Raw genomic sequence first — 15840 nt, 5'->3', positions numbered from 1 at the left:
TTTAGGAGCAGGTTGTTCAGTGTCCATGTAGTTGTGCAGTTTTGAGTGAGTTTCTTATTCCTGAGTTCTAATTTGATTGCACTGTGGTCTGAGAGACTGTTCGTTATGATTTCCATTCTTTTGCATTTGCTGAGGAATGTTTTACTTCCAATTATGTGGTCAGTTTTGGAATAAGTGTGATGTGGTGCTGAGAGGAATGTATATTCTGTTGATTTGGGGTGGAGAGTTCTGTACATGTATTGGGTCCGCTTGGTCCAGAGCTGAGTTCAAGTCCTGAATATCCTTGTTAATTTTCTGTCTCGTTGATCTGTCTAAAATTGACAGTGGGGTGTTAAAGACTCCCACTATTATTGTGTGGGAGTCTAAGTCTCTTTGTAGGTCTCTAAGAACTTGCTTTATGAATCTCGGTGCTCCTGTATTGGGTGCATATATATTTAGGATAGTTAGCTCTTCTTGTTGCATTGATCCCTTTACAATAACGTAATATTCTTGTCTTTTTTTTTAATCTTTGTTGGTTTAAAGTCTGTTTTACAGAGACTAGGATTGCAACCCCTACTTTTTTTTTTTTTTTCTGCTTTCCATTTGCTTGGTAAATATTCCTCCATCCCTTTATTTTGAGACTGTATGTGTGTTTGCACATGAGGTCGTCTCCTGAATACCGCACACTGACAGGTCTTGACTCTATCCAATTTGTCAGTCTGTGTCTTTTAATTGGGGCATTTAGACTATTTACTTTTAAGTTTAATATTGTTATGTGTGAAATTGATCCTGTCATTATGATGCTAGCTGGTTATTTTGCCCATTAGTTGATGCAGTTTCTTCATAGTGTCGATGGTCTTTACAATTTGGTATGTTTTTGCAGTGGCAGGTACCAGTTTTTCCTTTCCATATTTAGTGCTTCCTTCAGGAGCCCTTGTAAGGCAGGCCTGGTACTGACAAAATCTCTCAGCATTTGTTTGTCTATAAAAGATTTTATTTCTTTTTCACCTATGAAGCTTAGTTTGGCTGGATATGAGATTCTGGGGTGAAAATTATTTTCTTTAAGAATGTTGAATATTGGCCCCCAACCTCTTCTGGCTTGTAGAGTTTCTGCAAGCAGATCCACTGGTAGTCTGATAGGCTTCCCTTTGTGGGTAACCTGACCTTTCTTTCTGCCTGCCCTTAACATTTTTTCCCTCATTTCAACCTTGGTGAATCTGATGATTATGTGTCTTGGGGTTGCTCTTCTCAAGGAGAATCTTCATGGTGTGCTCTGTATTTCCTGAATTTGAATGTTGGCATGTCTTGCTAGGTTGGAGAAGTTCTCCTGGATTATATCCTGAAGAGTATTTTCCAACTTGGTTCCATTCTCTCCTTCACTTTCAGGTACACCAATCAAACGTAAGTTTGGTTGTTTTGCATAGTCCCATATTTCTTGGAGGCTTTGTTCGTTCCTTTTCATCCTTTTTTCTCTAATCTTGTCTTCACATTTTATTTCATTAAGTTGATCTTCAATTTCTGATATCCTTTCTTCCACTTGATCAGTTCAGCTATTGATACTTGTGTATGCTTCATGAAGTTCTTGTGCTGTGTTTTTCAGCTCCATCAGGTCATATATGTTCTTCTCTAAACTGGTTATTCTAGTTAGCAATTCCTCTAACTTTTTTTCAAGGTTCTTAGCTTTCTTGCATTGGGTTAGAACATGCTCCCTCTAGCTCAGAGGAGTTTGTTATTACCCACCTTCTGAAGCCTACTTCAGTTAATTCATCAAACTCATTTTTCATCCAGTTTTGTTCCCTTGCTGGTGAGGAGTTGTGATCCTTTGGAGGAAAAGAGGTGTTCTGGTTTCTGGAATTTTCAGCCTTTCTGTGCTGGTTTTTCCTCATCTTCGTGGATTTATCTACCTTTGGTCTTTGATGTTGGTGACCTTTGGATGGGGTTTTTGTGTGGGTGTCCTTTTTGTTGATGTTGACGCTATTGTTTTCTGTTTGTTAGTTTTCCTTCTAACAGTCAGGCCCCTCTGCTGCAGGTCTGCTGGAGTTTGCTGGAGGTCCACTGCAGACTCTATTTGCCTGAGTATCACTGTCAGAGGCTGCAGGACAGCAAAGATTGCTGCTTGTTCTTACCTCTGGAAGCTTCATCCCAGAGCGGCACCTGCCAGGTGCCAGCTGGAGCTCTCTTTTATGAGGTGTCTGTTGACCCCTGCTGGGAGGTATCTCCCAGTCAGGAGGCAGGGGGTTCAGGGACCCACTTGAGGAGGCAGTCTGACCCTTAGCAGAGCTCAAGCGCTGTGCTGGGAGATCCACTGCTCTCTTCTGAGCTGGCAGGCAGGAATGTTTAAATCTGCTGAAGCTGCGCCCACACCCACCCCTTCCCCCAGGTTCTCTGTCCCAGGGAGATGGGAGTTTTATCTGTAAGTCCTTGACTGGGGCTGCTGCCTTTCTTTCAAAGACGTCCTGCCCAGAGGGGAGGAATCTAGAGAGGCAGTCTGGGTACAGTGACTTTTGCTGCAGTGGGCTCTACTCAGTTCTAACTTCCAAGAGGCTTTGTTTACACTGTGAAGGGAAAACTGTCTACTCAAGCCTCAGTAATGGCGGATGCCCCTCCCCCCACCAAGCTTGAGCATCCCAGGTCGACTTCAGACTGCTGTGTTGGCAGTGAGAATTTCAAGCCAATGAGTCTTAACTTGCTGGGCTCTGTGGGTGTAGGATCTACTGAGCTGGGCCAGTTGGCTCCCTGCCTTCAGCCCCCTTTCCAGGGGAGTGAATGGTTCTGTCACGCTGGTGTTCCAGGCGCCACTGGGGTAGAAAAAAAAACACTGCAACTAGCTCGATGTCTGCCCAAACGGCCACCCAGTTTTGTGTTGAAACCCAGGGCCCTGGTGGTGTAGGCACCTGAGGGAGTCTCCTGGTCTGTGGATTGCAAAGACCATGGGAAAAGCGTAGTATCTGGGCCAGAGTGCACCATTTTTCATGTCACAGTCCCTCACAGCTTCCCTTGGCTTGGGGAAGGAGTTCCCTGACCCCTTGCACTTCCCAGGTGAGGTGATGCCCCACCCTGCTTTGGTTCGCCCTCCATGACTACACCCACTGTCTAACCAGTCCCAATGAGATGAGCTGGGTACCTCAGTTGGAAATGCAGAAGTCACCCACCTTCTGCATTGATCTCACTGGGAGCTGCAGACCAGAGCTGTTCCTATTCAGCCATCTTGCCGGCCACTTCCTAATCCTTGTATTTTTATGTGAACTACTTGCATGGTGCTAATATTTGAAATCAATAGTAATTATTGAAAGATCTCCCTAGATACAAAGCATGGTGCCAGGCACTGTTAAAGAATAGAAGATGTAGATCCTGTTTTTCAGGTGCTTACAATCTAGTAAAATAGGACATAGACCGAGGAAGAGTAAATAATGACAGCAGTTCAGTTCAAAGTGAGGCAGTGCTGCAAGGAAGTGCATGACCAGTGGCCACATGAGTTAGCTGTACCAGAAATCTATGAAAGTTTTGAGGAGGAAGGCTCGTTTTAGACTGAGCTTTATAGAGAAGATGACAATTGAATCAAGTCATCAAGGGTAGGAAGGATGTGGATATATGAAGGTAAAGAAGGTTGGGTATTCCAAGTCTTGAAATCTCTTCCATTAAAATCTTTTAAAAGGAAGCTGGATAATTTTCTCTGATGATCTGTTACCCATGACCCAACATACTGATACCAGTTTAAAACTCTTCTCTGCCCTTCACTATTTTTTCGTGCTCCCTAAATGGCCAGCCAACTAACAGGGATTGGAGGAAGGGAGTGGTGGTCAAGAAACAAAGAAGAGGAGAGAATAAAGTCCTCCTGGGAGACCTGATAGTGGTTGTGTTTTTTTTTTGTTTTGTTTTGTTTTGTTTTTTTTGAGACGGAGTCTTGCTCTGTAGCCCGGGCTGGACTGCAGTGGCCGGATCTCAGCTCACTGCAAGCTCCGCCTCCCGGGTTTACGCCATTCTCCTGCCTCAGCCTCCGGAGTAGCTGGGACTACAGGCGCTCGCCACCTCGCCCGGCTAGTTTTTTTTTTGTATTTTTAGTAGAGACGGGGTTTCACCGTGTTAGCCAGGATGGTCTCGATCTCCTGACCTCGTGATCCGCCCGTCTCGGCCTCCCAAAGTGCTGGGATTACAGGCTTGAGCCACCGCGCCCGGCGTGGTTGTGTTTAATTTTACATTTTAACATGGATCAGGATGAAATACATCCTCTTCACACCATGCAATTTACAACCCATTTAAAACAAAAAAATGATTATCCAGGCCAGGCGCTGTGGCTCACGCCTGTAATCCCAGCACTTTGGGAGGGTGAGGTGGGCAGATCACCTGAGGTCAGCAGTTTGAGACCAGCCTGACCAACATGGAGAAACCCCGTCTCTACTAAAAATACAAAATTAGCCGGGCGTGGTGGCGCATGCCTGTAATCCCAGCTACTCAGGAGGCTGAGGCAGGAGAATTGCTTGAACCTGGGAGGCAGAGGTTGCGGTGAGCTGAGATTGCACCATTGCACTCCAGCCTGGGCAACAAGTGCGAAACTCCATCTCAAAAAATAAAATAAAATTACTATCCCACTTCTATCCTTCTATCAAAAGTTAACACATTTTAAAAGGCCCACAGTACCTATGCTTCAAAAAGTGAACCAAGGGCATGCAGAATTGTCACCTAGAGCCCAAGAGTGTTGAATAAGAAATTGTTCCAGTGTGGTGCTATCATATCTAAGGGAGGAACATAGGGGTAATCACTGATCATTTCACAATTGCAGTCAATGAATCCAGGAAAGAAAAAGAAAATGCTTAACACCTGGGCAATTAAATTCTTAATAATAAATTGGTGATCAGACTCAAATGTACTCTGTGTGTTGAAGGACAACAATGAAGTCCGTTTCTACCTTAGTTGCTGATTGTACTTGCCCTCGAGCTATTAGGTTCAAAGGTGCAGTTTCCCTCCAGGAAATACAGCCTTCCAGATAAAGCTTTCCCAGTTCTTCATTCCACTCTGTGCTGACTGAGTTTTCATTCTAAGCACTTGCCTGAGCATTTTGGGGAATCTTCTTCTCAGCAGGGTGCTGATATTTGAGCAGAAAAGAAAATTGTTCTCATTTCTGACTCAAAGGTGGTATATTTACATAAGCCCCTCTTTCATTTAAATCTGTCTTAATCCTCAAGGATTTAGTAATTGAAATGCAAAATGCATTTTTTATCAATGAAAAAAAACCATAAGAGAAAACAAACAGTACAGATGAAGAATTTTTAAAAACCATTTTCATTTTTATTTTCTTGCCTAAAAGCAGTGTGGTTTCAAGATAATTGTTTGTATTTTCCTGATCTGGGTTGAAAACAAATGTGTACGTATATGCATATGAAGGGGTTCAGAACATGCCACTCCAAAATATGTTGCTTTGGCATGCTGATTATTTTGAGCTAAAAGAAGAAATTGAGAACCAACTCTTTATCTCAACTGCCTAAAATAAAGTATAAATTTTCCCTTTTATAAAGGAAATTTTCATTAGTAAAGGTATTTGTTCCAGGAAGACAGCCATCCCTGATGACAACTTTTATCACCTGAGAGACTCTTATCTGTATAACAAGGCAGGCAACCTTTATTCACTATACATTTCCTCCTCTAGCCTTCCCACAATTTGCCTCCACCACCCCTGAGCAGCCCCAAACCCCTATTCCTTTCTGTAACTCCGGACGATATGAAAGTCTCAATCATCTGGCTGCTTAGTTTCATATTTATGTGGGACTCCTATGTGTCCATATGTAATTATTTTTCTCCTATTAATCTATGTCAGTTTAATTCTTAGACCAGCCACAGAACCTAGAAGGGTATAAGAAAGCAATTTTTCCTCCCAAACACATATGAAATAAGGAAGATAGGAGGTTACAATTTCATTTGAAAATACAATGTAATCATTTTAATCTTACTTTCAACCCATCTCTAAGTTCAAGATAATTCTGATAATTTTTATTTTGAATTTCATAGCTGAATTGAAAGGCAGCTGGTCTACATTATCACTCCAACAAATACATTAAAATATGGTTAATTATCTCTTATGGTTGCAAGAGCATGGCAAATGTAGAATTTATTCTGGGTCTTGAATGGCTTTCTTGATAGTTATTACAAATTTCTCCTGTGGTGAGGTGCTAATTACAAGTGCTCAGTTCTGCCCCAGAAGACCTACTGCTAGATCAGAGACAAGGCAAAAGCTCCTGGTTTACATCCACTTCTAAATTTGTTTTTCCACTTACTCCAGCTCTATTTTTACATTTGGGGATGTTAGAGAAAGGCATTTTGTTTTTACAAACAAAAAGTTCTTAAACCTTAAATATTCTTGTCATTACTTCAATTAAAAAATATATATTTTGCTGGATAATCTCAAAGGTTTCTTCCAGGTTTAAAATCCTTGTATGGATTGTAATTTCATTTAGTCCTTTCCACATTATCACTAATATCCTTATTTGCATATATATATTTTTTCTTCTCCACGTGGGTTGCTGTGCTTAAAAAATGCTACTTATTTGCATTCTAATATAGGAGGAAGGGAGGAGAGTAATAAGGTCTCTTTCTACATAAGCAAAGTTGTCCACTAATCAACATTATTGGCAATACTAAAGCCACTAGAATCTTAAAATTATTTCTATTTTTGTTTTATATTTCTTATTATATGCTATAAAGGATATATAACAGACTCAAATGTGTACATTATACTTACTTTTGCATGTTAAAAAGAAATCTAGCCTATTCGGCTAAGGTGAGGGTCTAGCATGGATTGGCTCCTACTTACCTCTCCGATTCCCTTTTGAGCCCCTTTACCCTCCCTCCCTTAATTCCTCCCAGTTTGTTTTAGGCCTAAACAGACCTTTTCTTTCCTGAAACAGGAGGAGTTTTTTCCAGGTTCAAGGCTTTTCCATTTATAATTCCCTTTGTAAGGTAAGGAAGGAACTCCCCCTCTCCCTTCTTATTCTTCAGATCTTGGCCTTAAATATCAATGCCTCAGAAAGATGTAGCGAACCATCCCAATCTAAGTAGATTCTCACCTCTGTAAGTTTCTTAACATTGCACTATTTCCTGCAAAGAACTTATTGTAATATATGTGTGTTATATATAGTATGTTCCATAAAGATAGAATTCATCAATGTACCTGGAATTAGCACAGTGCCATGCACAGACTGATCTCTCTTTTGAAAAAATAAATGAACAGGAGAGCATTAACTCTGAGCAAGTTTATTCTGGAAATGCCCCAGCTCAAGCCTGAGAATATTATTACTATCAAGGTAACTTCCAGCCAGAATAAGTAGTGCTATGAATTTAGCTCTATGGTGAAACAAGAAAGTTTATTCTCAGGGCCACAAAGTAAGAGAAGCAGCATGAGAAGAAAATCATGCAGACATAAATCATGTGCAGAACCCAGGTGTAATCCTAAGGGTTGTGGCTGACACCCCTCTTGAAATGGCCTCATTGCCTGGGGTGCCACCTGAAGTTCTTGGTCTCCTAGCCAAGAAATCAAGGACACAATCACACCAAGGATGAGGTTAGAGCAGAAGTTTAATAGGCAAAAGAAACAGCTCTCTGCTGCAGAGTGGGGTCCCCAAAAGCGTTGCCATTCTGCAGGGAAATGCAAGGGTTTTTATAAATGAGTTAGTGGGGAGGGAGTATCTTATTTACCCAGGGCGTGAAAAACAGGTTAGAACCAGGTATGCCATCTGCATAGAGCACGAATCTCTGGCAGCCCCCACCCCTACCTTTTATTATGGAGATGGCTTCTTGGCCTGAGCTTCTTTACCTTGCTTATTTCTTTCCTACTGTGCATGTGCTAAAAAAGCGGAAGTGGAGCCTGCATGGTGGACATGCCTGGCCCCAGGTACTCCTTTCCGCTGGTGCAGCTGCAGTCATCCCCCCATGAGTATGTCCAAAAAAGAAAAGGAATATGCTCACTAAGGCCCATTGTGTTTACTGGGACCCACTGTATGTATGTGAAACTTGCTGATTACCCAGGAAACTCCACCTCTGTGTCATAGCTGCTTCCTTATCTATTTTTGCAGCCTGATCTTCCAGGCTGCTCTTTGTTAAAAGAGAAGTGATTTCTTGGGCTGCTTTTTGTTAGAAGGGAAGTTCTGCTGAGAACTCTTTGCCCTAACTGTCTGCCTAGCTAGTTTCTTTCTACCTCCTCTTTCACTGTAACAAAAACAGGTTAACAAGAGAAAAGCATAACAAACTTATTTTATCAAAGTTTGATTTGATACGGGAGGCTTCAGAATGAAAATCCCAAGACCTAGGGAAAATTGTCTGTTTTTATGCTTAGGTTCAATGAAGCATAGACAGTTGTGTAGAAATATGATTGTATACAGGGTATGATCTAATGGTAATCAACTGAGGGGAGAAACCCAGCAAGGCCTGTCTGTTCAGATTCTTGAAATGCCTCTGTGGGAAGCATTTCATCCTGCAAGGTATGGGGCAGAATCCCTATGGTATGAGGTTCTTCAAGTGAAAGGGAGAAAGTGGTCTTTCTAGGTTTTATAATTTGTTTTGGGGAACAGGAGTTTTAGTTGCTATGACTCACCTTGGGGAAGAATACTAGTATATAGGTCTGCTTTCGGGGAGGAAAAGGGGTGGGAGACAAGAGGATGAGAGAAGGTCAGAGAGAGACTTTGCTTCTGTGGTTCTTCCAGTCTCTTTCATTTCAAAGTACTCAGCATGCCAAAGACATCATACTTTGGGCTATTTGTGTTCTGAGCCCTAACAGTGCCATCTCCCTTTATGTATAAAATGGTAGAGTTCATCTAGGCTTCATTAGGAGTAAGACTGAGTGGGTAGACATAGGAGTGGAGGGAAAGTTTGCCATTTGCCTTCTGAAGGTTTGCTGAAATGAACTGACAGTAGAGACATTAATAGGAAAAAGAGGCATACAAATTTATTAACATGCAAGTGTATACAGAAGCCATACAAAATATGAAACTCAAAGAAGGGTCAGATGGTTAAGGTTTAAAAATCTTCTTCTTAGGGGAGAGGGAATGGGGAATGTAGGCAATTTTGAGGGGTAGTAAATGATTTTCAGGATAATTGAATGAGCCCAAAGAACAGACATTGGCCTGGAACAAAACTTCATTCTGAGCACTAGGGGAGGTGGTGGGATAGTGAGGGGCAGAACTTCCCTGTGAATGAAGGTTCCTGTATTATGTAAATAAAGTCTCCCAGGTAATCTCTTGGAGCTGCTCTCAGAAAAATGAATAAAAATTCTGTCCGAGCATGGTGATGATGTTTAGTCTTTTCTCCAGTGGTTAAACTTGCCTGGTTGTTTGATGAGATTCCTAGGGAGGGGGTCTTAAGACAATTGCATTTCTTTTGAAAGAAGTTTTCCTCAGTCAGACAAGGGAAATTCCAGAGACAACCTCTCCCTGTGCTTGGAGTTTGGGGTAGAAATAAGAGAAGGCTAGAAAATCCTTGGTTCTTAGGCAGGTTCTAAGGCTTTCCAAGTTCCTTTATTCAGAAGTGTTCAGCATGACAAAGCATCACAGTTTGGGGTATTGTTCTCTGCACTCCAACAGTGGAAATGGTGAATAATGTTGATGCTTCTGCCCAGATCCCTTTTAGCACCCATGCTGCCATTCCCTTGGACTTTCCTTTGCTTCTAACAGCTAGCATCTGGGGTTCTTTTTGGAGGACTCTGCCTGTACTGCTACAGCCTGCTTTGCTGGCAGCATAGAGAGCAGGCAATGGCTGGGAATTACATTATCCACCCCCATTCCATGATTGGGAGGATTGGGAGCATGAAATAAAAGCCCTAGGCTCCTTGCCTCAGAACAGAAGTTCCCTGATTTCATCAGGCTGGAGCCATCCTTGGCTAGATGCACCATTGCTTGGCTTCCTCCTTTTCCCTGATCCTGCTCTTCTTCCTTAGAGATTTCTCCTGGGAGCACTGCCTTAGTAAATCACATGCACTTGAATCCTCAAAAACCTAATTTTAGGGTCTACTACTGAAGGACTAGTCTTAAGATAGTGGGACAAAAGTTCTTGGGATTTTTTTCCCCCCTTAATCAATATGCACATATTGACTACCTATGTGTAAGGCAGTCTAGAGAAGCAGAGAATAGCATTCTAAGCAAAGAGAACAGCCAAACAAAGGCATGGAGCCATGCACATGACTAACTGTCCAAGTACTTTAACATGGCCAACATGGAAGGTATGTAAGGTACAGGGAATAATAGTCAAAGACGGGGCTGGAAGGTGTCCCTTGAGGCCACATTAGAATAGACTTTGAAGTGATGCTAAGAAGTTTTTTTTTTTTTAAAAAAAAAAAAGGAAAAGAAAAGCAAAAAACCTATGGGGAGAAAAAATAACATTTTTCCCCTACCTGCCTAGGTCCTAGCCTCCATCTTGGGCCCTGGAAATCTAACTGACAAAAGACAGATTAACAAAAGAAAAACAGACTTTACTAACACATGTAGTACACATACATGTGGGAGAAACTCAGTGATGAGTAACTAAAAACAATGGTTAGAATTTGAGTTTATATAGCATCTTCACAAAAAACCAGCCCACTTAGATGCGACAAGACGAAGGAAAAGGCTTCAAGCTTTCAAGGGTGGTAAACTGTGGAAAGGTAAGTGTACAGGACAAACTAAAGGAATAAGGTTTGTTTTCTTGTGTCCATGTCAGTGCCAACTTTCTGTCTTCTTCATGGTCATGAAACTTCCCTAGGAGAGAGGATTTATGGCAGTCCTCACTTTCAGAAGTTTCTGCTTTTAGTCAGACAAGGGAGGCACTGAGAAGGCTGCTTCTGTATCTGTTGAATCTGAAATAACTTCAGCTCAAACTACTTCTTATGCTAAAGTGGCATATTTTGGGGTGGCATATTTTGATCCACTAAAAACCCAATAAGGAAATTGAGCCCTTACCATGTGCTTTCCATTTAAATAATCCTCACAAAAACAGTATAAAGGAGATACTATTAATATCCCCATTTTGTATCTGAGGGAATCAAAACATAGAAAGGTTGTTTAAGGACACCTAAAAAGAGTCAGAGCTGGAATCCAAGCTTGTCTGACTTCCAAGCCCATGAGTTGGTCTATTCTTCAAAAAACGTGAAGCAAAATATCATCGCTAATCAGTAATTCTGGTGCAAGTCTGGATTGGACTAGGGAGAGAGGGGAGTCATAGACTCCAAAATGAGCTCCCATTCCCATTGTTATTGCAGACGTCTTTTATGAAGAAATAATGATGGCTTGGACCAGGGTGATGGTGGTAAGGACATGAGAAAACTGTGAAAGGACACAAAGATAGATGTGTACCCGCCCCCCGCCCCGCTACACCCTTTTGTTCTGCTCTCTAATCTTTGCACATACCAGAGATTTCGTAAGTTCTGTGAGTACCTGTTTTTCTGCACGTACCAGAGATTTTGTTTTGCACATACCAGAGATTTTGTTTTGCACATACCAGAGATTTCGTGAGTACCTGTTTTTCTGCACGTACCAGAAATTTTGTAAGTTCTGAGGCAAGGTCACAAGATGTGTTTTAAGTAAGATAAACTATTGCTGCCATAAACCTGCTCTCCCGCCTCAAAGGTTGAACCGAAATATCAGAAATGGCGGGAACCAATCATAGTTAGCCAAATCGCCTTGTTCAAACACTAGCCAATCATATATCTGATTTGTATAATAATTCTATGCCCACTTTTTTTAGACTATATAACACTGCTCGGAGCTCAGTGGGGGAGCTCTCCTGCCCGTCTCGTTTCGCGAGCGAGGGAGAGTTCCAGGTTTGAACCTGTAATAAAGATCCTTGCTGCTTAGCTTTGACTCTGGACTCTGGTGGTCTTCTTCGGGGAATAAACGGTCTGGGCATAACAACTGGACAGATTTAGAGATGTCTATTCTGCTTAAAAGTGCTTTACTCAATTGTGCTACCCAGGTCAGGCTATGAGTTTGATTTAGAATACATGTCTATTCCCAGCAGAGTTAGAGGGCAAATTGACAAGGACCCATTTATTCAACAATGTGTATTGAACTCTCACTGTATTGTGCTGGGTGATACCAGTTAGGTGACATTACTAGAATGAAAGCTTGTGTGTTTCTAATGAGTCAGTAACCATTTTAGGTTGTCTAAGAACTCATCAATATTCAGAAATCAAAACAGATGTTTATTGTTTTGAGTTTTGTTTAAAGCCATAATGATCATAAAGATAATGAGTTCTCATACCAATTTCACAGGGACAACTAGGAACCTATTTTTGTTGCTTTTTGTTTTTCGTAGTCAAATTCTTAAGCTTACATACCAAAAAGGTACTTTCTAATAGATTTTTCCCCTGGTCAACGTTTCTTGAGAAATATTGTGGTTGGTTTAATCAAGGTATTGTTTAAAAAAAAAAAGTGGGGGGTTAGAAAGGACAGTTAAAATGATATTAAATGTACATATAATATCGAATCCAGAAGGCTGCTGCTTTCATAACAAACTAGATTCAACAGTGTTTTAAAAAAAATCTGTTGTGTTTTAGGAATTTATCCTGCAGATACACTTGCACATGTATGAAATAACCAACTTACAAAAAATAGTCCAGCATCTTTATAGTAGTAGGAGATTGACAAGAATCTAAAAGTCCATCAATAGAAGACTGGCTAAATAAAGTTTGGTATATCCATTCAATGGAGTACTACATAACTTTAAAAATGAATGGGGTGGCTCTGCAGGTATCTATATAGCTTTTATGTTTTTTTGAGACAGGGTCTCACACTGTCACCCAAGCTGAAGTGCTGTGGCATGATCTCAGTTCTCTGCAACCTCTGCTTCTGGGTCTCAAGCAATCCTCCCACCTCAGCCTCCCAAGTAGCTGGAACCATAGGTGTGAGCCACCACACTAGGCTGTTTTGTTTTGTTTTTGTAAGATGGGGTCTTGCTATGTTGCCCAGGTTGGTCTCTAACTCCTGAGCTCAAAGTGATCTGCCTACCTTGGCCTCCGAAAGTGCTGGGATTACAGGCATGAGCCACTGTGCCTGACGCTAAGTATCTATATAGTTTTAAGATGTATTACTAAAGGAAAAACACAGAGTGCAGAACAGTGTGTTATAATTTATGTACAAAAGGTGATGGTTACATGCACACACATATATTTACATACATACTTTGGTTATGCATTGAATATTTCCGAGCTATAGGCCGTGGGACAAAAACGAGGCTTAAATGGGTGGGAGTCAGGTGAGCAAAGAACATTTCTTTTCACTATGCATTCCTTTGTTTTTTTTTTTTTTTTTTTTTTAACTCTCAAAATAAATATGTGTATTTTCTTTTCCTGTTAGGATAAACAAAAACTTGGTTTTCATTTAACACCATTTCATTGATTTTTCTAATGTATATATAACTTTTATTTAAATTATGATTAACTGGCAGTGGAATTATAGGGTTTTCTCCCCCTCCTTCTTTATGCTTTATTAGAATTAAATAAAGCTGCACTGGCCATCCACTTCTGTTGTTCAGGAAACATTACCAGGGTTATGATCTGCAGAGGTCAATATTCCCTTAAGGTTTAGGTTTATACAGATTGTACCTCTTTTGGAAAGCTTCTTAATCTAACTTTATTGGCTTAAAATGTAATGTCTTTTGCCCTGTAATGCACCCATGTATCATTTCTTCAAATACTAGTAAAAATACTTAGGAAAGACATAGGCTTTTCACATATTATCATGCTGCTTAAAGACAATTTCCTGGGCCTGGACTCCATTAAGAGACGGGGGCAACAAAATGCTTTGTTCTCTTGGTAAAGGTGATGAAAGTGAAGAGCATTAAAAAAAAATGGCATAAAGTGGTAATCAGTTTCACAATGCGAATATTCAAACTGAAATCCATGCTTCAAAGGCACAGTTAGTGAAAAATTACTTGTTTCTACAAGTAATCTAGATCTCTCCAATAACTTTCATATATACATACTTTCTTCATATAACATTTTCTTTTTTTTTTTAAAAGACAGTCTTGCTCTGTCACCCAGACTAAAGTGCAGTGGCATGATCATGGCTCACTGCAACCTTGACATCCTGGGCTCAAGCGACCCTCCCACCATGCCTGGCTAATTTTTAATTTTTAGTAGAGATGGCGTCTCACTATGTTGCTCAGGCTGGTCTGTGATCCTCCCACTTAGCTTCCCAAAGTGTTGGGATTACAGGCATGAGTCACTGCACCCAGCCAAGATTTTCTTTTTAATTCTACATGAAATTAGTTTTCATGCTTCCAACTAATTGCTCTTCTAAAGATATGTTTGATTCATTTGTTTTCTTCTTTTCTGGCTTATATAAAGTGGATAGAAGGTAATGATAGAGGAAACCAACAGGAAGGAGTAAGAGCATGTTTTCTTTATTAGTGTGTGTATATATTAGTGTGTATATATATTTACCTTTATTTGTGTGTGTGTGTATATATATACATATATATATATATAATTTTTTTTTTTTTTTTTGAAACGGAGTCTTGCTCTGTCACCCAGGCTGGAGTGCAGTGGCATGATCTCAGCTCAATGCAACCTCCCAGGTTCAAGTGATTCTCCTGCCTTAGCCTCCTGAGTAGCTGGGATTACAGGCATGCGCCACCGTGTCCGACTAATTTTTGTATTTTTAGTGACCATGTTGGCCAGGCTAGTCTCAAACTCCTGACCTCAAATGATCCGCCCTCCTCAGTCTCCCAAAGTACTGGGATTACAGGCATGAGCCACCACGCCTGGCCTATTAGTACATTTTTAACAAAGAGCAGCAGGTAAAGAAATGTGGCTTGCCAAGTTCCAGTCCTAATGTCATGAGAATATAGAATGGAGTGTTTGGAACTGAAAGAAAATAACAACTGGTCCAATTCATACTTACTTTATACAAAATTTTGTTCCTTCTATAGGAAATTTTGTTTTTATGCTTCCAATTAATAGTAGTCCTAAACGTAGTTTTACTCACTTGCTTTTTCTTTTCTACATCATATGAGATAATGATCTAGGTAATTTTTAATTTTTTAAAAAGGAGACGGTCTCGCTCTGTTGTCCAGGCTGGAGTGCAGTGGTGCAATCCTAGCTCACTGCAGCCTTGAATTCTTGTGCCTAGGTGATCCTCTTGCCTTACTTTCCTGAGTAGCTGGGATTACAGGAATCCACCACTGCACTCAGCTAATTTTTAAAATTTTTTGTAGAGATGGGGGTCTTGTTTTGTTGCCCAGGCTAGCCTTTAACTCCTGGCTTCAAGCAATCCTCCTGCCTTGGCCTCCCAAAGTTGTAATTTTAAATACATCCAACCAACCAATATTTGAGTATCCATGAATAGTACTACATTAGGCCTGGAGATACTTATTAATACAATATTGTCTATTACATGTGGACAGTGTGTTAAGCATGAGGACAAAAAGATAGAAAATGCCTTCTGCCATGATAGGTTTGGGGAAAAAGCAAGAGTATTGAAAAAACTCCACTATTTTTCTAGTAATAGGCTTATATTGAAAACTCCTAACACTAGCATAAACTTCTGTGGCATTTAGTGGTTTTGAAATATAAATGATTCCTTATCCGCTAAAAAGTAACACCTCCAGTGAAAACCTATTATCATTTTTTTAATATAATGAAAATGTTCTAATTTCATCCAATGGCATAACACTGTTAACAATATTATCTGCAACTTATTTAATATTAGTAGCGAGCCTTAAAACTGAATTATCTACAAAGCGTGAACCTTTAAGATTTTAAAAATACGGTATGTGTTCAATGTAGGTAATGTTTACAAATATATACTGAAATAGACTGATTCATTATCGCAAGGTGAGTTCCTATGTTCTATTTAAATGAGATTTATGCTTTATCTTTCTAGCCTTACTGCCTTCCTCTGGTTA

Source organism: Chlorocebus sabaeus, chromosome 14 (genome assembly GCF_047675955.1).
Source record: "Chlorocebus sabaeus isolate Y175 chromosome 14, mChlSab1.0.hap1, whole genome shotgun sequence".
Lineage (NCBI taxonomy): Eukaryota > Metazoa > Chordata > Mammalia > Primates > Cercopithecidae > Chlorocebus > Chlorocebus sabaeus.
The sequence above is the reverse complement of the archived record's forward strand: the minus strand, read 5'-3'. Positions refer to the sequence as shown.